This window comes from Myxocyprinus asiaticus, chromosome 8, assembly GCF_019703515.2.
Source record: "Myxocyprinus asiaticus isolate MX2 ecotype Aquarium Trade chromosome 8, UBuf_Myxa_2, whole genome shotgun sequence".
Lineage (NCBI taxonomy): Eukaryota > Metazoa > Chordata > Actinopteri > Cypriniformes > Catostomidae > Myxocyprinus > Myxocyprinus asiaticus.
This window is the reverse complement of record NC_059351.1, coordinates 45,958,297-45,985,312: the sequence shown is the minus strand read 5'-3', so window position 1 is coordinate 45,985,312 and position 27,016 is coordinate 45,958,297. Positions and strand designations below refer to the sequence as shown.

Here is a 27,016-nt window from a genome sequence, read left to right as displayed (position 1 = left end):
AAAATGTCCGTGAAAACACCAGCCAGCTGGTTCACGCACACTCTGATGACGCGGCCCAGAATGCCGTCTGGGCCCGCGGCTTTGCAGATATTCACCCGTCGGAAGGATCGGGTTACATCCGCTACAGAGACAGAGAGTGAACTAACCTCTGTAGCTTGGGCGAGAGCTCTCTCCATGAGGGCGGTGTTATTTCCCTCAAAATGAGCATTAAAAAGTATTTAGCTCATCCGGGAGAGAGGCAGCGATGTTCATGGCGGAGTTTTTATTCCCTTTAAAGTCCATGATGATGTTAATTCCCTGCCACATGCTTCTAGATTTGGTGGTGTTAAACTGTCCTTCAATCTTGTTCCTGTACTGGCGTTTTGCTGTTCTGATAACTGGCTTGTTTATGCTCCTCCGCGTTCCCGGAATTAAAAGTGGAGGTCCACACATTAAGTGCCGCACGAACATTGCTATTTATCCATGGCTTCTGGTTTGGATAGATCCATGTTATTCTGGTTGGAAAAACATCCTCTACGCACTTTCTGATGAAACACATTACGCTATCAGCGCAAAGCTCGATGTCGTCATCAGAGGCGGACCGGAACATCTCCCAGTCCATGTGATCAAAACAGTCTTGTAGCGTAGAGTCTGATTGGTCCGACCAGCACTGGATCGTTCTGAGGGTGGGTGCTTCCTGTTTCAGTTTCTGCCTGTAAGCGGGCAGAAGCAGAATGGAAGAGTGGTCCGATTTGCCAAATGGTGGGCGGGGGAGGGATTTGTAGCCATCCCGGAAGGGAGAGTAGCAATGGTCCAAAACCTGATCCCCTCATGTGTTGAAAATAATGTGCTGGTGGTATTTTGGTGCGACTGATTTGAAACTGGCTTTATTAAAGTCCCCGGTCACAATGAACGTGGCCTCAGGGTGTGCGGTTTCCTGCTTGCTTATAATCCCATACAGTTCCTTGAGTGCCCGGTCTGTGTTGGCTTGTGGCGGGATGTACACAGCAGTGATAATGACTGCTGTGAATTCCCTCGGTAGCCAGAATGGTCGACACAGAAGCATGAGAAATTCCAGATCAGGAGAGCAGAAAGACTTGATAGAATGTACGTTCCTCTGGTCACACCAGGATTTGTTGATCATAAAACATACACCACCACCTCTGCTTTTACCTTTGATGTGTGCCAATGCCTGATTTGGATATGGCTTACCTTGATTAAGATGCACTTCTATATGTCATAGCTAAAAGCAGACCTTACCATGCAAACTGAGAAAACACTTGCAAAGCTAAACTACTGTAATGCTCTGTTGGTCGGCTTCCCAGCTAGTATGATTAAGCCACTGCCGACAGTCCAGAATGCAGCAGCAAGTCTGGTCTTCAATCAGCTAAAGAGGGCTCACATCACACCACCCTTGATTTCACTCCACTGGCTACCACCTTCAAATTGAAGGCTTTGACTCCGGAACAGCACCTTCTTACTTCAGTTCACTTCTCCAAGTCTATGTCCCATCTTGTTCTCTACGGTCAATGAACAAGTGCTTCTGGTAGTCCCATTGCAAAGAGGCACAAAGTCTTATTCACAGTCATTCACTTTCTCTGTTCCTCTGTGGTGGAATGAGCTTCCAATCTCCACATGGTCTGCTGATACCATCTCAACATTCAAGAGCTAGCTGAAAACACATCTGTTCTGTGAGCACGAAACCAATCCATTAGTTAATATAAACTAACAATGAAACTTTTTTGGTTAATGTTAATTTAAACAAAGTCAGTCCTGCCACATCAAGTGTTCTGTTGAAAGCAGAAGGTTGCGAGTTTCTCTTGAGACTTTCATCTCATAAACTTGGCCCAGGTACTCTTAAGGCTAAAAGAAAACATTGCTTCACAGCCAGATCACATAGTCAGTTTCTTGGAGAGAGGCACTGATGACAGCAATAATTACACAATTTTGCCACCTGTTTACCATGGAGGTTTGTACATCTACAGAGAACATGGCATCCAAATTTGGCATCAAGTCAACCCATCTGGCACAGAGGCTGCTGGCTAGTTGCTCTGAAACCTTACCACTGGTTTAATGACCCTCACATATGTTTTAGAGCAAAGGGAAGACAATGACACATGTACCTTTTACTGGAAAGGACATTTTCACCCAAAAAAGAAAATTCTGCCATCATTCACACACCCTAATGTTGCTCCAAACTAGTTAAATGCATATGACCTTTAGAAACAGGCAGCTGAAAAACAAGAGATCATGAAAGGTAATGTACAGTTATTTGATAATAGTCATGTAAGACATGGTATTATGTACAGTCTACTGATCATTTTTGCAAAATGAAAATGAGGGTCATCAGGATCACCCTGTAGGGGTCTTGTACCACCCAAAAAAGGTTTATTTTGCGATAATGACTGGCTGATTGTACATTATCCCGCTAATTATATGGCGACGTGCGAAATAACTACATGTACATGAAAAATATTATTTGAGCTGAAATTATTGTTTTAGTTTATTTATTTTATTGTGTGAAAAGAGTGATATATGAGAGACACAAAACTAGCACAGCTGTTTAGGAAATCAGTTGCCTTCGGCTGTATTCAATTAAACAATGCAGCTTTCACTTTACAAAAATATTTCTCACTGATTAACTAATCAGAATCACATATTCCAGAGAGCCTTTTAATTAATAGCTTTTTTTTCTTATTATGTTTGTTTTAAGTTTCTTTCTAAAGCTAACTAAGAGTATGATTTAGATTTTAATGATACTTTTAGATTTGTGCTCAAGTGGTCATTAAAGGTCTCTTTAAAGTAAAGCAATTTTCTGCTTTTTCTGTAGAAAACCTTTGAAAATGTAATTAAATAATTTCAGGTCATGGAATTATCAGTGCATAATTCAGACTAATTGAACATTTAGTGATTTTGCATTGGCATGAGACAGAGTGGCATCTGTGGAAAAAGCGTTTTTGAGTTGAAATGGGTTTTATTACTTTTGATGCGACGCAACACTCAAGTCCAGTGTAGACAGGGTGTAAGAAGCAGCATCTGTTATGGATCTGGTTTGCCTTTAGATGGGAGAGACCTGCTTGTGCTTTCAGTCGTTAACTCACTTTCCCCTAAAACAGCAAGTTGTTGCCATCTCCTTTTTACTCAGCTAAGAACTCCTATAAAGGGGTTTTTATCGCTTGTCCTTTGTGATCAAAAAAGTAACTGTTAATGAGAGTGGTGAATTACAGCTTTTGAAAATATCAATAAACATCTCACTGGTCAATACTGAGAAGAGAATTATTCGACATCACCCAATTAGCTCTGTCTCTCAGAGTGGTATGTACTTTTGATGGAGGCATAATCGCTATGTCATTATACTACCACAGAGTATGTTAGAGTTTCCCAAAAGGAATTAAACACCTGTCAATGAGATGTTTTGAGTGTTTAACTGCAAGAAAGAAAAGTTATGGCTGTTTAAATGTATGGTTTGATTCCATTGCCCTCCTCCTGAGCCTGCAGGTACTTGGTTCCAAACCACGGAATGTTTGCATCATCAAAGTATCACAGTTAGTACTAGAGACAGCTGCTTATCACTAAAAATAGGTAACAACTCAGGATAAGGCAGAAGTTTCACTGTTTTTCTCATGTTTCACCCTTTGATTTTAATACCAAAATGTACATGCACATGCATCTGTCTGCTGCAGATGCTTTGAAAGCGATGCAAATTATGCAAGCTGCTCGATGAAGGCAATTTGCATACAAGAAGCAATGATAAATGCATTGTACTATGAAATGAAATCAAAAGCAGTTCACTTCTGCAATTACGACCCATCTTAGACTCCACATAAACTGTACCCAGACCCTCTTTACAAACGGACTTTGTTGTGCTCAGTTAAATATAAACCATTTCCGTAGAAAACAACTTGTACAACAGCCAAACAAAATGAAATTCAAATCTTAGGCTTTTTTGCATTTGCAGCAATGTCAGCAGGCACGTGTTAAGCTTTCACACAGTGTCTGCCGTGTAACAGAGCTGCTGCTCTGAACAGAAAAAAACTCAATTTCTGGGTTACAACACTGAGAATTTTCTTTGATAGTGGCCATAATGTTATTTTAAATTAAAATATGTTGACAAATACTGTAGGTTTACAGTGCATTTTCACTGTTTCAGTTCAGAAACGTGTGCAGTGTGAACGCTGTAACCTGTTAGCAAGGGCGCCAAAATAAAGAGAATGCTGATCCTCTTCAAGTTATTTGTAGATATGTACGTTGTAGATAGAATGAAGACTGCGAAGCGAGGTGGACTTCCAAAGTTCCTCACAATTGACACGCCCTTTGACTGTGCTTGATGACGTGGCAGCCGAGATATCCAGCCTAACTAGGCTGCAGCCTTCTGATTGAGAAGCACCGATTGTGTGAAACAGGCTTTAGGGGCCGTTCAGACCAAACAAGTTTTTGCATTAAAAAGCTAGAACAGCACAACAAATATAACAGAACACAGGTCTCTCAAGTCTCGCTTTTAAAAGTTGCCATTATTTTTAACCTGATACGGCATCTAAAAAAAGTGCTGCTCCAGAGCAAAACACTGACAAAAACAGCTAAATGTGGCACAATGGTCAAAGACGTGCATCTAGTGCATGTTTACATTAAAAATAACAACAACAACAAAAACGTGGAGATAAATGCAAAAACATGTTTGGTGTGAACGGCCCCTTAGCATTCCAATGTGATGTTAAAGGGATAGTTCACCCAAAAATGAAAATTCTCTCATCATTTACTCACCCTTATGCCATGCCAGATGTGTATGACTTTCTTTCTTCTACTGAACTCAGATGAAAGAAGTCGGATATGCTCAACTCTCTCATTGTACTGCATCTCACCCTTGTTCATTATGGACTGCTGGATTTTTATCCTTTCATACAGTAATGCCAGCGCTTTGTTCCTCTTTACCAACTGCGTCCCCAGGAGGTCTCGCTCACATATCACCTTGACAACGGAGGCCACACCACGAACACAGATAACAAACAGCTTTCTGTGAGAAAAACCTAAAAAATGTGGTTTCACCTCTGACTGATGTAAGATGATATATTACAGAAATAAAAAGGCAAGTGTCTGTGTGTTCCCTACAAAGATTTTATGAATCAGCACAGCGTGGCAAGGTTTTCAGGATAACAGCTAATGACAACATGTTACAAAATATGTGGCGAAAGTTTTGGAAAATGACTCAAGAACAGTCTGCGTCATATTTCACCCCATATTCAAAAGAAACAAAATAACTATCTTTTGCATAAAGGGCCATTCAGATTATGTATGCATTGTGACGTTGTTTTCGATATATTCATTTAAGCACATTTCTCTAACCAGTTCTCAGTAGCCTACTGTGATGTGAAACATTTCATTCTCATTACTGTAATGCAAATAAAAAAAATTAAAAAAATAAAGATGTATGTATTTGTAATTATATAACTTACTGGTACTGCCTTAAATCTGTAAATGTAATTATACATATTATAAATTTTTCTTATGAGAATGTTTTTTTTTCACAGTACAATAATGAGAATGCAATGTTTTTGCATTACAGTACTAGAGCGCAACAGTAGGGTAGTGTAAGTAAGTATCCCATTCATTTTCTCCATAGGTGAATTGATTTTAACTTGTGCCATAGCTACTGGTAGAGAAGGGCGTGCAGCCGTACCGGGGCCCAGGGTGAGAGGGGGGCCCGTGATGTCCGCCTGAAAGGGGGCCGACAGGGAACGTAACATCCAAGTTACGCCACTTATTTTAATGATAACTTATAATTAGTCTGTGTAATTTCAACTTCATTTGAAAAAACAATGACGTTTTATAGTGGAATTTGTGTTGAAGAACTACACTACCCATGATTGTTGCAAACATTCTGCTGCAAATGAGCTCAGCAGTGACCGCCCACTTCCATGACACAGCTCGAATGATGCAACCAAGGTGGTCTCCCCATACTTTCAAAGTACTTATAAATTATTACATAACTTAATATATTGCAGTAAACTTAAAATATATTTGTAAACTTTCCAGCAATAAGGAAGCGGGAAGCGGGGTGGCAGTCCATGTAAGTCAGCTTTTTATTCAGCGTTTTCAGCTTCACAATCAGAGTTTTGGCTTTTCAGCTTCACAATTGACATATACACTTTAGCTTTACAACAAACATACACTTTAGCTTCACAATAAATATAAACTTCAGCTTTACAACTTTGTGTCTCTGTCTCTGACTCTTTCTGTCTCTCCGGCGTTCTCGGCAGCTCTTTCAAGCCCGTCTCTGTCATCACTGTAATGAGACACAGGTGTTAAGCATCAGTAATCACCAGGTGTTGGCCCTTACCGCTTCCTCTCTCCCCAGTGACAGACACACGACCACATCCTGCTCCACATACCTCCACCACCCGACTCAGGCCCGAGCTCCGCCCTCTCCAGAACTACCGTCTCCATGGACACGGGTACTGCCTCTCTCCATAATTTAAGGAGGTTGAGGTGGTAAATTTGACGTGCTCCGCCTCTATCCATTCGCTTAACCTCATAATCGAGATCCCCGACTTGCCGTGTAACCTCAAAAGGTCCTTGCCACTTAGCGAGCAATTTTGAGCTCGATGTGGGGAGTAATACAAGTACTTTTTCTCCCGGTGCAAATTCCCGTAGCTGGGTACCCCTATTATACAGCCTTTGTGTCTCTTGAGCTTGGAGCAAATTTTGTTGTGACAACTGACCCAGTGTGTGTAGCTTTGCTCAAAGATCAAGGATATATTGAATTTCATTCTTGTTTTGGGAAGGTCCTTCCTCCCACGCCTCCCATATGACATCAAGCACCCCGCGGGGCCGACGTCCATACAAGAGCTCGAAGGGGGAAAACCCCGTGGAGGCTTGCAGGACCTCCCTGACTGAGCAGAGGTAATTCGGATAGAGTGCCCTTTGAATCTATCTGGCCAACTGCTAACCTTTACCAAAGAACCAACATTAGCAATGTATAGCAGCAGATATTAACATTACATCCACTTTATGATCTTTATTGTGAACCAGTTAGCATTACAAAGGAAGCTGCTGTAAGCCTAGCAATGTTGTTATTGAATAAGTGATAGAAATGTGTTTAAGAAAACATGTTTTTTCCACAAATTTCTGTACAAGGGTACGTATTTTATAAAATACTGGTTATATCAAGCTATTTACATTTTGAAGCTATTTATACATGCAGTGCATGCAACAAACTACATTAAAGGGATAGTTCACACAAAAATGAAAATTCTCTCATTATTTACTCACCCTCTTGATACCCCAGGTGTGTATGACTTTCTTTCTTCACCAGAACACATCTGAAGAAAAACTGAAAAATGTCTTAGCTCAGTAGGTTAAGTGAATGGAGATCTCTCTTTTGAAGTTCCAAAAATCACAGACAGTCAGCATAAACTTCATCCACGATGGCAGCTGTTAAATTAATGTTTTCTAAAGTGACATGATCACTTGTGGTGCGAAAAAGATAAATTACGTTTTTTAACTCTAAACCATGCTTCCGTTCTGCAGTGGTAAATGCGTGTGACATAATTGCATTGGCATTTGAAACACGTGAGAACTGACGCACATGAATCACAGCCGGAAGAGCAGCACTGTTCACAACTGTGTAGGAGGAATGCTGCACAGAAGCTTCATTGGTTTTGTTTTAGATATGTATTAATCTGTTTCTTTACTCACAATGTTGTGTTTGTGTGCTTATCTTGGATGTCTCAACCAAGTGGAGAACATGAGATTAATTCTGTATCATAGCAACGGAACATGTCATACTAGAGAACGCTTGGACTTCACCCTCTCGTGAAGCTTACCTGAAGCAATGGTTTATAGTTAAAAAGTACTTAAATATCGATTTTTTTTTCACACCATATGTGATCATATCACTTTAGAAGACATTTATTTAACCACTGGAGTCGTATTGATGACATTTATGCTGACTGAATGTGATTTTTGTAGCTTTAAAGAGAAATCCCCATTCACTTCATTTTAAGGACCTACTGAGCTAAGATATTTTCCTTCAAATATGTTCTGGTGAAGAAAGAAAGTCATACACACCTGGGATATCATGAAGGTGAGTAAATAATGAGAGAATTTTCATTTTCGGGTGAACAGTCCCTAAGAACAGATTTATGTACGATTTACACAGAAATTCGTTCTGATTGGGTTTCATAGAGAAGGCCCATTATCTGTGTGAATGGCATTTTTAATGCATTTAAAGGAATATTCCGGGTTCAATACAAGTTAAGCTCAGTCAACAGTATCTTGTGGCAAGATGTTGATTACCTTTTCTTTAAAAAAAGCAAAAATTGAGGTTAAAGTGAAGCACTTACAATAAAAGTGTATGGGGCCAATTTTTGGAGGGTTTAACGGCAGAAATGTGAAATTTATAATTTTATAAAAGCACTTACATTAATTCTTCTATTAAAACTCATGTATTATTTGAGCTGTAATGTTGTTTAAATTGTCATTTTTACAGTCATTTTAGGGTTTTAGGGTTTGATGACATTACATCGTTATGGCAACGAATTGTAAAATTGGCTATAACTTTACACAGAAAAGGTTAGTAAGTGATTTCATCACACAAACATCATATTTACATGCATATTGTTTATGTCTTGTGGCTATACTTTTGAAAAAGTGAGTATTTAAACATCCAAAAATTGGCCCCATTCACTTCCATTGTAAGTGTCTCACTGGAGCCCAGATTTTAGCTTTTTTTAAAGAAAAGGAGGGGCAAGTCATGTGGTAACAAATATTGCCACTAATGCTGTCAATTTGTAGTGAACCCTGAATATTTCTTTAAGAATAACTTCAACATGTCAACATAAAGTCAACATGAAATCAAACTTTACCCTATTTACTTTCGTAATACATGTACCTTATTGTGAACAATTCATCGGTGCATGCTATTCTAAAATAAGTAATTGTTTGGTAATCAAAAATAATCTGTAATCTAAATGTAACAACTTGCGACTCCAAAGACATCATGAATGCCTCTTACTTTTCAACACCTCCCATCCAAACATATGGTCCCACCCAGCAGTTTTTCTCATTGAAAATATGAAAACATTTCCCTCAGAAATATGTCACATTAAGGAAGTATGTAGGATTAGGGTTAGGTTTAGGTGGGGTTAGTGTTAGGATTAAGTAATAATAATAATAGATCAAGACAGAAAAAAGTATGTTACATCTTGACCCATTCTTAGTGCCCACTGTTTGCATCATTTGTCTGGTCAATTAGTAAAACATCTTAGACTGCTGACTTACTAAGATCAGAGGCACTAAATATTTCAAAACGCCAAGTCCAATTTAAGCCTCCAAAGTGTCCCCGCTCTCCATTAGCTCTTGCAGTCTTTAAACAGAGGTTGACCCCTGGTCCCACCAGACACTGTCAGAAATGTGACTCCAGGTCTAATGACTTCTGAATGAACCTAGATTACTGTCTCTTTCATCGGTGTGTAAATAGTGGAGTGGCTACTGGAAGTCCTAACACTAGGACACATGCACACACACTCCAACAAACCTTCCACTTGTGTATACCTGATCAAGCTCTTTTTTTCTGTTGGAGTTTCTCAGCATCAGCATCTGCTATGATCTTCAGCAGCTTGCGTTCTTCTGCCTCGTGTTTGTCAATGAACTGCCTTGTCTGCTGAGACTGTTGCCTCATCTTCTGTAGCTCAGTCTGTAGGTACAGGGAGATCCATCCATTTAGAAAAGAGAAAAGGGTTGTATTTATTAAACGTATGGTCGGCCAAAAATGAAAATTCTGTCATCATTTACCCTCATGTCGAAAAACAACAGTTAACGTAGAGAAAGCATTAGTAAACATTACACATATTCACAGAACAGATGCCCTTTGTAGCAGTTTGCATAATGACGATCGAATATCTCTGTGATTTATGTGTTGTTAGAGCGAGAGGTTCAAAAGTACAGTTCTGTTTCCTTCTCGTTATGTGTAGTAAGAGCTCAGTGTGTCCTCTTTCGTTAGCAAGGTCTTTCTGTGTCTGGCTTCCTTTATGTCTGGGCTCTGTCAGGACTTTTTTCAAGTTCAGGGTTGGTCAAGGTTGTCATGCATTTGGATATTTTGCATTCTGTTTAGACAGAAAGCATTATATTTTGCCTTCTTTTGTGATAAAATCTTAGAGAAAATGTTGGAATCAAAATGGACCCTATCTAGTTCAGCATTACATTTCCTGGGTCTTACATTTTATACATGATAAAATCCCACTCAAAATTATTTCCTGAATGTTCTGAATATTCTGTTCCATGTGGAAATATGTAAATAATACTTTAATATTAATAACATATCATTGTAAAAATATATTAAAAAATGTAATACATTTAAATATTTTAAAACTATTTTTAATGTTTATATTTGAAATATTTAACATGCTGTGCTTCATGACACTCCTCGGGTGTAATCTCTTAATAGGTTTGAGCTTTATGGTGGAGTTTTAGTTTCAGTAGGTATGAAATTTAATGGCCCTTTTAGGGGTCATAGCCATAATATTTATCTGCAGATATTATTTGGTGTTCTTAGCTGCATTCTTACAGAAATGTCCCTTCAGAATCTCAATACGGTGTTTGTCCATTTAGTAAATTCTTAGTTTGTGTGTGGACCCCAGACCTCAAATCAATAGAGTGCAATGGGCTCTATTATAGATTTCATAAATTTTGGTCACATTCTGATTGGGACGTCGATTTTGATACTCCTTATGTTGGCAAATAAATCTCTTTTCGCCTCATCCCTTAGGAATGTTCCGGATTCAATACAAGTAAAGCTCAATTGACGGCATGTGTGGCATAATATTGATTACCACAAAATTAGCATGAGCACTGTGTTAAGCGTAGTTCGAAACTTTGAAAAGCCTGTCTCAAGATCCCTACATTCAGTTGTGCTCAATCCAGCTGTCATAGGGCGCAAGAACAGGTCATCTGTGGAAGGTTGTGCTGCCTGCTCACTGGCTTAACGAGGAGTGTTGCCTGTACAACTGGATCGCTGATTGCCCCCAACTGTATCAAAGTGATACAGCATAGGATGAGAAACATATCGAAATTTGAGAGGCTTGTTCACAGTGGCTAACATGTGCACGCTGTTACACCTGTGGCGCCTGCTACCTCTCCTGTACGCCACCAGAGGTCACCATCCCCTGAGTATTAACATCTCACGAACTACATTTCCCATAATCCACCGCTCAGACTGATTACTCTCACATCTGTTTCACATTAACTCCGGTTATTTAAGTTCCCTGTTTTCTGGCATTCAGTGTGAAGTCTTGTTTGCTTTGTCAACATTCCTGAGTGTTATTTACCTATCCTGTTTTCAGACTCCTGCCTGTTCCTCGTATTCCCCAGCCTGCTTGTGAGTTTTGTGGATGTATTGCCTGTTTATTGGATTACCCCTCTGCCTATCGGATTTACTTAGTTTGCCTTTCTGGACTGTCTGCCTGTGTACCGAACCCTTGCCTGCCTTTTTGTTTTTCCTTATTTTGCTACTTTGTTTTACTATTTATTCTGTTATTAAAACCGCACATGGATCTTAACACACCTGCCTCGGTGTCCTTGCTACAGAGCGGAGGATTATGGGAAATGTAGTTTGAGACCTCCGGTGGCGTACAGGAGAGGTAGCAGGCACCGCAGGTGTAACGCACGCAAAAAATTTAAATGTTTAACACAACAACTGTTTAAACAATGCAAGTTGCACTGTGATCAAGCTTCTCACGTGCAGTTATGAACAGACAATGGATCTCAAGATTTTCATTGAATTAAATGTCTAAGATTTTTTTTATATATATATATATATATATATATAATGGTGGTGTTACTCACCAAAACCTATTGTATGCCTTCTGAATACTTAAATATGAAGCACAAGCCTCATTTTTGAAACAAATGTGTTCTAAGGTGTCACTATAAACTGCCAATGCACTTACAAGACAAATTGAGATATTCATTAAAAACAAAATCCTTTTTCCCCCATCCAAATAAAAATAAATACATTTAAAAAAATGCATGCCACCGTTATCTACCATGAAAATATCATTACTTAAAATTGTATTTAAATCAAAACATTATAGTTCTGAAAAGACTTTGCTCTTCATCATTAATCCATTACACTTTTTCAATCCCAATCCTTCCCCTTTTTTGTAGAGTCATTATTGTCATTTTGAGTAACATCTTATGTATGTCAAAAGTGCAAGAGGTCAAAATTCTGCAGTAGTCCATCTATCTTGGTGGGTAACTGCAGTCCTTCATCAAAACATTTGTGGTCAAAATCCCTCTCCGTCTCTCACCCTTCTACACTTTGACACTTTGTTTGGTTGCCTTCGGCAAATGCAGTGAGGTAAACATATACTGTAGGTCTGAAGAGAAGGTACAGTAGAAAACAGACACAAAAAAATGTGGATGAGCAAGATAAAGAGAGACAGAGGGAAGAGAGGCATGAGTGCTTTACACTTTTTTTGATCCCCTGAGAAAGAGAGAGACAATAAGAAAGTGAGTGTCAGGTTGTAAGAGCTGCAGATGGGAGACTTACAGACCAAAGAGCCTGATCAGTACCCAATTCAGGTGCACTCTAGCTGGTGTAGCTCTTGCCCTAACCACTAGACCCACATGTTGACATTTAAGTGACCTAAAGTGTATAGCACAGTGTTGTCTTGTTCAACGCTTCTAGTCTGCTAATTACAGCTCTTTTTACACATTATACGTTTTTTTAGAAATAATGTATGAGAGGCTATGCAGTATTATAAAATAAGCAAGGATTCAAACTCATGAGAGGTGAAAAAGATAAGGCAGTCACAACAAGTGCTGTTGGGGTATATATATATATATATATATATATATACACACACATTAAATTAGGACTGTTGATTTCACGTGTTAATTCAGTGCGATTAATTATCTAAAAAAATAACAGGTTAAAAAAATGTACGCAAGTACCACCTGTTTTCTCCAGGGGGCAGTAAGCAAAATTATATAATATATATATTTAATCATTATATATTGAATTTCTCAGCAAAAATGTATATATGCGATTAATTCAATTAATTAATCGGCATACCATGTAATTAATTTGATTAAATATATATATATATATATATATATATATATATATATATATATATATATATTTTTTTTTTTTTTTTTTTTTTTTTTTTGGAATGCCCAATTCCCACTTCTTAGTAGGTCCTCGTGGTGGCGCGGTTACTCACCTCAATCCGGGTGGCATTGGACTAGTCTCAGTTGCCTCCGTTTCTGAGACAGTCAATCCGCGCATCTTATCACATGGCTTGCTGTGCATGACACCACGGAGGCTCATGCTACTCTCCGCGATCCACGCACAAATTACCATGTGCCCCATTGAGAGTGAGATCCCCTAATCGCAACCATGAGGAGGTTACCCCATATGACTCTACCTTCCCTAACAACCGGGCTAATTTGTTTGCTTAGGAGACCTGGCTGGAGTCACTCAGCATGCCCTGGATTCGAACTCACGACTCCAGGGGAGGTAGTTGGCGTCAATACTCGCTGAGCTACCCAGGCCCCATTGATTACATTTTTTTTATCAATTGACAGGCCTAATATATGCAATGCAAAATATTCTTTATTGTTCCAAGGAAGGAAGAAAGTCTTCGAACAGCACTGCCGAGCATTCATCTAGCGAATCTCCGCTCTCTTCCTAACAAAACGGACGAACTACATCTCACCTGTACAAACAAGGACTTTTCAAACTCTGCTGCCTTGTGCTTCACAGAAAACTGGCTGAGTGAAGCCATTCCGGACAGCGCATTACATCTGCCGGGCTTTCAGCTGTTCAGAGCGGATCGCATTGCGGAGTTAACAGGGAAAATGAGAGGCAGTGGAACATGCTTTTGCATCAATGAAAGTTGGTGTACAGATGTAACAACATTAAAGAAGATGTGCTGTCCTAATTTGGAAGCGCTCTTTATTAACTGTAAGCCTTTCTACTTGCCACGGTAGTTTTCCTCTTTATTCTGGTGAGTGTTTATATTCCTCCACACATGTGCGTGAATGCAGCGCTGCAACAGCTGGCTGATCAAATCACAGACACGGAACAACAATACCCGGATTCAGTTATTATTATTCTTGGGGATTTTAACAAAGCAAACCTCACACATGAACTGCCCAAATACAAACAGCACATTACATGCCCCACCAGAGACAGAAATATACTGGATCACTGCTACACAACAATAAAGGATGCATATTACTCTGTCCCTAGAGCAGCTTTTGGACTCTCTGATCACTGTCTGGTTCATCTTCTTCCAACCTACAGACAGAAACTAAAATCAGCTAAGCCTGTAGTAAAGACTGTAAAGATATGGACCAATAATGCAGAGCTGGAACTACAAGCCTGCTTTGACTGCACTGATTGGAGTGTTTTTGAAGCTGCAGCCACCAATCTGGACAAGCTCACAGATACTGTGACATCATATATCAGTTTCTGTGAGGATATATGCATTCCTACTAGGACTTATTTAACTTTCAATAACGACAAACAATGGTTTACAGCAGAACTCAGGCAGCTTCGTCAGGCCAAAGAGGATGCTTACAGAGGTGGGGATAAAGTCTTGTACAATCAGGCCAGGAACACACTGAATAAGGAAATCAGAGTGGCTAAAAGAAGATTCTCTGAGAAGCTGAAAAACAAGTTTTCAGCTAACGACCATGCATCAGTGTGGAGTGGCATGAAACAACTTACGAATTACAGGACTCCTGCCCCCAACCCTGTGGTGGACCAACAACTGGCTGATGACCTGAATGTGTTCTACTGTAGATTTGAAAGGCCCAATCTCACACCCCACACCCACTCTGACCTTCACTTCACACAAACATCAACACCTCCTGCAACCCCCCTCCTACTACTCAACCTGCACTTAAGATCTGTGAAGAAGAGGTGTGCCGTGTCTTCCAAAAACAAAAGACAAGGAAAGTACAGGGCCCAGATGGCATTTCACCCACGTGTCTTAGATCCTGTGCTAACCAGCTAGCCCCCATCTTCACACACTGATTTTCAATAGATCACTGGAGCAGTGTGAAGTCCCATGCTGCTTCAAATGCTCAATCATCATTCCTGTCCCAAAGAAACCAAAAATCACAGGACTTAATGACTACAGACCTGTCGCCCTGACGTCTGTGGTCATGAAATCATTTGAGAGATTTGTGTTGGCCCACCTGAAGGACATCACTGAACCCTTTCTAGATCCCCTTCAATTTGCTTATCAAGCAAACAGGTGTGTGGAGGATGCAGTCAACATGGGATTGCATCATATCCTGCAACATCTGGACAGACCAGGGACATATGCAAGGATCCTTTTTGTGGACTTCAGTTCAGCCTTCAACACCATCATCCCAGCTATACTCCAGCCTAAACTACACCAGCTCTCTGTTCCCACGTCTATCTGTCAGTGGATTACCAGCTTTCTGACAGACAGGCAGCAGCTTGTGAGACGGGGGAAATTCACTTCCAGCACCTGTACAATCAGCACTGGTTCCCCCCAGGGATGTGTGCTTCCCTACTACTCTTCTCCATCTACACCAATGACTGCATCGCCAAGGACCCCTCTTTCAAGCTCCTGAAGTTTGCAGATGACACCACTGTAATCGGCCTCATCCGAGATGACGATGTGTCTGCGTACAGAAGGGAGGTTGAACAGCTGGTAATCTGGTGCAGTCAAAACAACCTGGAGCTGACCATGCTCAAAACGGTGGAGATGATTGTGGACTTTAGGAGGAACACCCCAACACTGACCCCCCTCACCATTCTAAACAGCACTGTGGCAGCAGTGGAGTCATTCAGGTTCCTGGGCACTACCATCTCACAGGACCTGAAGTGGGAGACCCACATTGACTCCATTGTGGAAAAAGGCCCAGCAGAGGTTGTACTTCCTTCACCAGTTGAGGAAGTCCAACCTGCCACAGGCGCTGCTGATACAGTTCTACTCAGCAGTCATTGAGTCTGTCCTCTGCACTTCAGTAACTGTCTGGTTTGGTTCAGCTATGAAATCGGATATCAGAAGACTACAAAGGGCAGTTCGGACTGCTGAGAGGATTATTGATTGCCCCCTGCCCACCCTTCAAGATCTATACACTTCCAGAGTTAGGAAAAAGGCTGAAAAAATCACTCTGGACCCCACTCACCCAGCCCACTACCTTTTTGAACTGTTGCCTTCTGGCCGACGCTTCAGAACTCTGAGCACCAGAACCGTCAGGCACAGGAATAGTTTTTCCCCTCAGGCTATCCAGCTCATGAACAGTTAAAACTGCCCCATTAAGCAATAATAATGTGCAATTCACCATCTAGTCTTTTTTATATTTATCTAATACATCCAACCTCTTCTGTCATTACATTCCCTTGCACTGTATATAACAGATTTGTATTTAGTTTTGCACTACATATGTGTATGTATGTATGCATGTATGTATGTATGTATGTGTATATATGTGTATATGTGTATATATGTATAGTCTTATTTTGTATTCTAGATATAATTTATTTTCTATTCAATTCAATTCAATTTTTATTTATTTTATTATTTATTTATTATTCAATTTTTAATTATTTTTTATTATTATCTATGTATTTTTGCTGTTTTGTATTGTTGTGCACTGGAAGCTCCTGTCACCAAGACAAATTCCTTGTTTGTGTAAGCATACTTGGCAATAAAGCTGATTCTGATTCTTAAAAACTGGAGGACACCTATTAGAACTCGGCTGCATTCTTAACACATAATTACTTCAATTTTTACAACATTAAATTCCAAAACTTTCTTCCCTCCACTCTCGGTTCGATGCTAAAGATTTGCAGACAGTGTCTGGAGCATGTAATAAGATTTCTCCAAGATCGATCTATAGCCTCTCAGCATGCATAACAACCAGTTGAACTGGGGCTGGTGCTGAGAGCAGACTCTCCCCTCATTACCCCCTGCTGTACCCTCTTGTGATGAGAAAGTGTAGTCCATTCATTAACATGCTAATCAATTCTTATGAAGTGGCCTAATTGTTTTTTCATAGGGTGAGAGTTAGCCAGAAGACAGACTATGGGAGAAGTCTCTGTGCTGGGATGCTTCAAAGAACACACAAGCTTCTTCTTGCTATGTTTGTCGAGGTTTGAGGTAATAAAACAGCAAACAACAAGAGCTGAAAGGTCTATGTCTTGGCACAGTAGTCTCGGTGTAAGGTGACAAGGATGGCAACAGGACAAAAGGCCATTGCTTCCTACCTGTCTGACTGAGAACTGGACTTTATTTTGTCTTCCAAATAGTTTATGGTTGTTATTACATGTGTCAATAAATGTTATATTAAATTAAAGGGATCATTCACCAAAAGTGAAAATTCTGTCAATTTACTCACCCTCATGCTGTTACAAACCCATCTAACTTTCTTTCATCCATGGAACACAAAAGGAGATGTTAGGCAGAATGTTGGTCACAGTCACCATTCACTTTCACTGTATGGGGGAAAAAATCTGCAATAAAGGTGAGTGGTGACTGAAGTTAACATTCTGTCTAACATATCATTTTTATTCCATGGAAGACATTCATAGGATTTTAGAACAAACTGAGAGTAAGAGAATGATTACAGAATTTTATTTTTTTAGTGAACTATCCCTTAAAGATTATCCTTTTTTTTTTTTTTTTATACTATGTAGATACTAAGTCATAAAATCAAAAATTGAGTCTGTTTTGACAGTTAGACATATTGCTTGGTTTGAACCCAAGTTTGAGTCTATCAACTACATTGGGTATTCACAATGACTCTGGCAGTGCACAGAGACATAGATCTTATTCTTTTGCTACTAATCTGACTGTCAACACTCAAACAACATTCTTTTAAAGTTTCACAGTCATTGACCCTAACCATTAACAAAGCAATTGTTTATCTTCAATGCTAAATGAAAGTGTTCAAAGTAAAAAAAAAAAAAAAAAAGTAGATACTTATGAACTCTGCTCTCCTTTTGATTTACCTCTACAATATACAGTATATCTAACAGTGGTGAATTCCTTTTTTGTATTTTCAATCGCTTTCCACTCCTAATTCACCTACAAGCGAATAGGGAAAAACAAAAAATGTATCCAATCAAACTGTATTCCTTGACGCTTACAAACAAAGTGTGACAGCTAACATTCTAAACTACAACTGGCAGCATGCAATACATCACAAAGAAAAACTGGATTACAGGGGTATTTAAAAATAATTTAGAAACTTTAAAAATAAAACTCATTATTTTGCATTAGATTCAGGTTTGTGGTGACTATGGAAACATGCTTTAGAATTCTGGTGAGGGTGCCCTCTGCTGGCCAACTTAGGGACTTACAACTGTATTCTCAGTATGGCCAACTCCCAGCTGCACTTCATGACAGATCTGTCACTAAAACGATGTTCTCTATGGACCGGTCTGAGCTGGATGAGTCCAAGATGTCTTCGACTGACACCCATCACCTCCTCTGGTGTGTACCCTTTCATACACTCACCTAGCCAGACCTTATATAGTATAAGGTTTGGTCTACACTGCAGCTTATTCTGGCCAAAAACAGCCCACTAGACATGCCGTTTTAGGGCGGGTTTATTTGAGACAGATGATACCACAGTTATAGACTTAAGAAATGAAATGGTAATCCCTGAAAACAGTTGTACAGAAAACACATTGTAATTCAAATTTCTGCCTGTCCAAAAAGTACAGACTATTTCACAGACATAACTCAGGAAACAACAATGGGATATGCAGTTTTGCTCATGGTTATCTAGTTCACTTGCAACTAAGAGCCTCAAACAAAACTCAAAAGCATTTGATGCCACTAACCTGGCAATCTTTTTTTCAAATCCGATGATTAGTACTTTCTCAAAAGTGCTCATTGTATCAACCCAGTACCTTTCAGCAAGACATGTTCACAAATAAAGAGGAAGATCAACTTTAGGTGTAAAAACGTGGGTACAGTAAGGCACTCCAAGGCCATGATGTTTGTGAATACCAATACCTTTTTTACACCTTAAATGATATAATAGCACTGGTGTGGCAGTGACTTGTAGCCCCATTGTCTGGAAAAAGTACACCTTGACATTGACACATTCTGACAGGATTTGAGGAGATGGGGAAGTTATACGTGAAGCCATTAACGAGTGCTATGACAGCTCTCCATGGAAATGTAATGAACCAAAGTTTGTCACCATTTACCAAAGGGTGATATTGACTTTCTGTCAGAGGTGTAATATTGCTGGCAATTGTTAGATATGTGGGTGAGCTGACAGAGCGTATATGACAAATTAATAATGGAGGTGACAATGACAGAAGTGCAAATAAATATTTTTTTTTCAGCTTGAAGAAGTGAACAAACTGAGACCTTTCAAGATGCAATGATTTATGCATACAGCAGAACACTAAGATGTCATCTAAGAAAAAGAAAAAAAAAAAAAAAAAATATATATATATATATATATATATATATATTTTTTTTTTTTTCATCATAAGTCCCATGACTTGTCAACAGCTAATGATGACATTGAATTTGGCTCATAGTCTTCTCTCTTTTTTATTTTGTTAAATACACTATCTGTCAAAAGTTTGTACACACCTACTTATTCTTTATTATTACTACTTTCAAAATTTTTGAACAATAGTAAAGTCATCAAAACCTTGAAATGCACAAATGGAAGTATAGGAATTATGTAGTCACCAATCAATGTTAAACAAATTAAAACTATCTTTTGTAAAATCTATTTTTTAAAGTAGAAAAACGCTTTGCACACTCTGGGCATTCTCTCAACCAAGTACATAAGTAGCATCCATATTTTAAACAGCATTGAAAGAATTCCCATATATTCTGGGCTTCAATAACTGGCCCAGTTCATCCATGTAAAAAATAAAGAAGAAAAAAAATGTAATTACAAATGTAGTTTTTAATAATCATAATAATAATGATATGATAAAAAATTAATGATAATACTAAAATAATTGATTGCAATAATAATAATAATTGTTATTATTATTATTATTATTATTATTATATTTTATTCATAATATTTTATCATAATTATATTTAATAATAATTATATTACAATATTTTTACAAAATGTATATATGTCTAAAAAAGACAATTAAACATAAGCCTTTAGATCAAAAGGTTTTCCAGACCATGAGAAACATATTCAGTAAAGTGTGTCCAAACTTTTTTATATAATATATTGTGTATTAAAAATAATATGAACAGATTTTTTTTACCATCAATATAAACCCCAAATAGGGAATCAAACTCCAGTCATCCAACTAAGCAGTTGAACAATCAGTCAGCCACAGAATCTGCCTGTCAAACTGAACACTCCCTAGCTTTGCGTATCTTTCTTCCTTGTTCACCATGAATACATACCAAAGACTAACCAAGAGACATCTGTAATAATAATAAATTAGATGAATTAAGGATTTATGACAAAATGGGCAAATGGCATGTACTTCCGCCTCCCTCCATCTACACGTGGCCAAGAACTTAACTGAATAATGAATCTCATATTCTGTGGCCTTCTATCTAATGCAGGGTAAAAATGACACATTTCTTGGAAAAAAGCATTCTGACTACAAGTCTAAAAATGGAAATGACTGGTAAAGGACTAAAAGGCTTTGAACCGCTCACAGTTACGTATTGCTCAAGCTTATAAGGTGAACTAGATGAATGACATTTTGAAAAATTAAACATATGACATCCTATGTTACATACAACATGGTATAACATAGGCAAACTACCACAAAGCAAGTGATACTGCTTACATTGTTTGTAGGATTGGGAATCAGTTCTTATTCAGAACTGATATATTTTTTGTTTTTTATATGCTGGTTGCACACAACATCAATCACACTGCACAACCAGTGTGTTCCAATTCGCAAACAAATGACTCTTACAAGCCAGTTCAAAACAACTCACAATGACAAACTCATCAGTCTAAAATGGTTCACTCACTTAATGAATCAGTCGGTGCAGAGTCAGACACGAAATGAACCAGGAACCATACCTGTATAATGTTAAAGTCAACATTCACTGATATCCCTTCTCTTCTCTGCTGATGTATGCGATATCTCTGAGCAACAGTCAAATCGTTTTAGTCCGTTTTAAGACCGACCCTTCAACAACCTGTCACATACACAAACCTGCCGTCAAAGCAGCAAATGCACAGATGGTGAAGAGGTGTATTTGTGACTGTTTCCCTCCCAAAACTCTCTTTCCTTCCCCAAACTACCTTGGTTACCGGCCCGCTGGCTTGAATTTTTACATTTCAAAGGAGGAATAACAGCAAATTTGCATTTGTGTTCGATGCATTTCACGTCTGAACGTTTTCAAGGGTGATCACTTCTGAATGGAACGCGAGTCAGATGCGGAGAAAGTGGCTGAAGTTTCTTCATATGTTTAATACAGCCGTTTATCTTTAAATTAAGTGTACTGTGATTCAAAACATTGAAATATTCATTTGCTTTGAACTTGAACTACAATGACATTTTTGTCTAAACTACCTCTATATGTGAAATCGGATTTAGAATCAGACTCGTTTAATTCCTTACAGTTCCCATCCCTAAAGGTTTAAATATACAAATCCTGTCTTCATTTATATGTTCTGCATCTTTCTTCCTATTGTTGAAAAGGGAAACTGAGATTATGTCTTTGACTTTGCAAGTGATGGAAAACAGGAAGGAGAAAGCAGAAGAACCAGTGAAGAAAGCCGAAGAAAATTGCAGCTCTGTGGTACCTGAATGCTGTGCACTATAAAAGGCAAAGGGTGAGACACAGGCGCACGGAAACCAAGAAAACAAATGAATGAAGGTGAAAGAAAGGAAATGCCAGGGAGGGTTACATAAGCCGGCAATGAACTCCCTATCAATTTAAAGTTTTCTGCATCATATCCCTGCGGCACCTCAACACATGAAAGATTGACTTTGTTCGTCATTTCTCACACTCTCTCTAGTTGTTTGTCTATCTCCTTTGCTCTGATTTTCTACCCCATCAAGTTCCTTTTGCTCATCTTTTGTAAAGAAATTCCTAAAAATGTATACTCACAAGTGTCATTACAAGAAAACAGGGAAGAGTCAGATTTTCATGCAACTCTGTCTAAAAGAAGACTTGCGTTTTCAAACAATGATATAGCTAAGAGTTATAGCAATTATATGCTTTAGAAGCAATTACATGAAAAGTTGCAGATTACATAAAAATGTATGTAAAATGTCAGTTGATGAATGTTTGGGTGAAACATAAGAAAAAGTCTTAAGGATTGTTCTCCAGTTTTTCTTTTTAGCTCCAGTTTTCTTCCAGTCACATAACTTAGACAACACTACTAATGTTGTTTAAATTGCAATGAAAAAAAAGAGATTTGATTACCAAAGCAATATTATAACTGCACCAGGCCTCATAACAACTGCTGTCTTATTGCCGCATTCCATTTAATTCAAGAAAGTCTAGTGTAAAAAGCACCAGTTGATGTTGGACATCCAACTCAGAAGCTCAGACTTTGCTGAACTGTTGCAGTATTATTTAACACGAAAATAGCGGAATTTAATAAGACATTTCATTGAGCTGCGTGATTCTGGATGAACTTCAGTTCACAATCACAATTTATTATTTTTTTTGCTTAGAATAAAGATCACTGTTATTTTACAATTTTGAAGAAAATATTTCAGTGACTTACAAAACCTGAGCAATAGTCTACAAAAAAAGTAACATTTTATTTAATAAAGGTTCAGTCGTTGCTTCAGTCTATTTGAAAAATGCAATAAACAAAAATTAGGAATTGTAAGTTGTAAATCAAAAACATATATCAAAAAGTCCTGAATCCACAAGAGGGTGCATCTAAGGGCCTATTTACTTCATGCGTTTTCACTGATCAGTCATGAAAAGACCAGGTGTAAATGCCCTCTGAAACGCATTCGAGACAGATGAATCCGATCGTTCAGACCACTTCAGGAGGTGGTTTGAGATGCATTCCAGCAGAAACTGGTCAAGTTTAAATGCATCTGGCTATTCAAAACACATATGTAAACTTTACTCTGCCCAAACAGCGCTACGTCAGCATAGGAAAAATGCTAAATATAACAGCTGCTACTGAGTATTTTCATAGGGGTCGCGTTGCTAAATAAATAATAACAAATTAAGACACGGCTGCACGATGTAGGAAAGACAGGACATTTTTCTTCATTTATTTGATACAGATCACTGAAGAAACTGAAACTAAACACTGACAATGAGCGCAGCTGACGTGCATATGCATCTTTCCTACGAGAAGCCCACAGGAGGAGAAAGACACATCGCACACACAAACGGAAACACATGTGCACTGTTCAAAGTTGCTTGGAATCAAGTAATAAATCACATCTTTTACATTTTCTGCCCGACAAAAAAGAGTTCATGAAAGTGAACTGCTTGTTTTTGCATATAGCGTGAGAATTGAAGATCGGATACATATCCGTTTGGGGAGACACAATGATGTGATCAGGTGTAAATGGAATGAGCTTATTCAGTCGGATAGCTATCTGATCAGTGAAAACGCATGAAGTGACCAAGTATAAATGTGCCCTAAAATATTATAAACCAAACACCACTGTGTTATTATTGCTATCTGTGATCTGTGTTATTATTGCTAACTATCATAAATCTGTGATTGATGATTGTGCTGGACCAGCACTCAAGAACTCGTGATATGATAGGTGTGGGGGAGAAACAGATCAATATTTAAGTCTTTTTTTTAATAAATTATCCTCCCTGCTCAATCTCAGCTTCACTTTCACTTTCCTTTTGTTCTTCTTCTGTTTTTGGTGATTCACATTCTTCATGCTTACTGCCCCCTATTGTTCAGGGAGGAGAATTTATGATAAAAAAATATTACTACAAAATTGATCTGTTTCTCACCCGCAATCATCATATCGTGAAGATGTGGATTTAATTACTGGAGTCATATGGATTACTTTTATGCTCCCTTTATGTGTATTTTGGAGCTTCAAATTTTTGGCACCCATTCACTTGCATCACTGAAATATTCTTCTAAAAATCTGAATTTCTATTCTGCAGACGAAAGAAAGTCGTACACATCTGGGATGTCAGGAGGGTGAGAGAATTTTACATTTTGGGTGAACTATCCCTTTAAGTAGACAACAGAGTTATCAGTGCTGTAAGTTTTCAGTAACAGTAGCAATTAAACAATACAAAATTATATATTTATATAAAAAATTATATAAAAACATTTAAAAAAGTAATATAATGCAAAATAATACAACATCAATTATTGACAATCTTTACTGTGTGATTATTAGATATACATTAATACTACATTGATGCTACATTGACTACATTGATTAATACTACATTGATGATTAGGCTGCATTTACACATCACACAGATCTAATATTATGAAATATAAGATTTTTGTCCCATCTGCTTATATATTAACAGCTTTGTTTACATTAATATCGCATCAAGAGAGGCATTTTGACTAACAAGACATCATTTGGTTGTTCACACACGCAGCTGCATTCATCACAGGACACGAGCGCACGGGCAGACATACGCATGTGAGCGTTTGAAAGTAGCCAGCTTAAATCAAACAGCGTGTGGTACCGAATTGAGTCAGAGCTTGATACTGCTGGTATTTTTTAGCATTAGTAGCTATTAAATATTGAACTGAGCAGAGATTTCGTGGCACCCTTATCCAGTTGTTGTGGCACCCTGCAGTTTGGGAATCACTGTTCAAGATCAACATCTTTCGCCGTTGTGTTTCCTAGTTTATTCAGCATCTCGTGCAGGACCGCTGTTTTTTAGATGCCATATCAATTTAAAAAGAACTTCCGAACTCCGAAATTACATTTGACTGCTTTACAAAGGCATGCCATGGGGACGTTAACATACATAGCTGAATCGTTGTCATTTAGGAATAAGATCGCATGGGTGTCTGAATCGAGATTGCGGTCTTTTAACGATTAATCGTGCAGCTCTAATATATCAGCCTGATCTCATTATTATCCATAGGTATTCATACGAACATTTTTGTACGTTTGGATAGACGCTGAAACGTACAATATAGATGTATTGATGGCACTTAAGCATAGATATTTTTACGTACTGTATTTACAGCTGCAGATATACAGTAATGTGCAAAAGTTTTAGGCATTTGTGAAACATGTTGCATAGTGAGGATGTCTTCAAAAATAATGCCATAAATAGTTTTCATTTATCAATTAACATCATACAAAGTCCAGTAATCATAAAAAAAGCTAAATCAATATTTGGTTTGACCACCTTTGCCTTCAAAACAGCCCCAATTCTCCTAGGACACAGTTTTTCTTGGTTGTTGGCAGATAGGATGTTCCAAGCTTCTTGGAGAATTCACCACAGTCCTTCTATCTATTTTGGACAGAATTACTTCTGTCTCTTCATGTAATCCCAGACTGACTCAACAATATAACAAAAGTAACAGGCAGATTAATGTACAGTGACAATAATTTTAGTTGCAATTTACTATTATATAGATATTTTTGAGCTGCTAATCACGCTCCTAACCCTAAACCTAACCCTAACCTTTTTTTAACAATAATCACAATACTTTTTTAACATTAATCACAATAATTTATAGTAAAAATGGCAAAACGCAGTACAAAAGTAGTCCAAACGGCAATGTGCTGAATTCAAAATACTCTCTGACAGCATACAATAATTTGTGTGAGGTAGAGAGTGAAATGTAAGTTTTTAAATCGCTGAAATTCTTCACATTCTCATTGATTATAAAAACAATAAAAACAACCGATTACTTCCATGAATTCACATTTATACGTCTCTAAAGTTGTTTTTACGCAAAACGATTTACATTTTAGATGCTGTCAATAAGTCAATATTGTATGTTTCAGTGTCAATGCAAATGTACATCTAGAACCACACTTTACATAGGAATGCCAATGAATACTCATGAGATAACCTTGTATACATACAGTACACAGATATTAATGATATTAATGTATATGATATATGTTAATAAGTAATCTATTAAGCAAATAAAATGCATCAATGAATCAAGTTATTATAGGAAAATCTGTTAAGTGAATGTTTATTGAGACAGGTGTAAAAAGCCATAACCTTAGACATTTTCTCAACAGCATGCATAAATCTATATGATTCAGTTTTTCTGATTGTGAATTCCTGTTTGTGCATGGAAGGCTTGAATTTTTACCAAAGGAACTTTTATGAAACTCTTTGTACTCTGGAAGTAATTGCAAGTGCTCTTGTGAGCTTGATTATGACTGGTCGTTTTCTACTCTTCAGGCTTTTGTTCATTAGTACTGGAATCCAAACAGAGGGAGTGTTGGGCTCAGCTCAAACATGCCTCTTACTTTGATTAGCAAGGGTGAGGCGTGCTCTCCAAAGATTATGTTGATGTCTACCATGAGAGTGTCTGCATTTGTCGAGTTCACAGACTTCACTTTGCTTTGGTTTCAGTCTCCACTCTTTCTCCAATACTCACTCTCTCTTATCTTTCCATCTTCCTCGATGTTTTTCTTTTCTATTGGGAGCTTTGCCATTTCACTTCATGGTTCAAAGGAGAGGTGAACATCACAGCCATCATGCTTCCTGAGAAGCAGTCAGGGCACCAGACAGCACCTCCTGTGGCATGCTGGGTAAGCTGCTCAAGTTGGGTAGTTGCCCACCAGCCCTGGAGACCCATGTTCTTTTATTAATGAATCAGTCTAGCTCTTTACTTATGAACATACCATATCTCATCCAAAATGGGCTTTTAAAGATCTTTAACCATGCTTAAATGAATATTCTGGGTTCAATACAAGTTGAGCTCAATTGCATTTGTGGCATAATACTGATTACCTCAAAAATGTATTTAGACTTGTCCCACCTTTTCTTTAAAAAAAAACAAAGATCTGGATTACAATGAATCACTTACAGTGGAAGTGAATGGGGCCAATCCCTAAACCTTAAAATACTCACTTTTTCAAAAGTATAGCCACATGACATAAAAAATATATGTGTAAACATGATTT

General features: G+C 38.2%; 1 pseudogene; it reads right to left on the bottom strand.

Moving 5' to 3' along the window:
* The window catches only part of LOC127444786 (cilia- and flagella-associated protein 58-like), a 99,812-nt pseudogene that overhangs the window by 39,240 nt on the left and 33,556 nt on the right, over window positions 1-27,016 (bottom strand).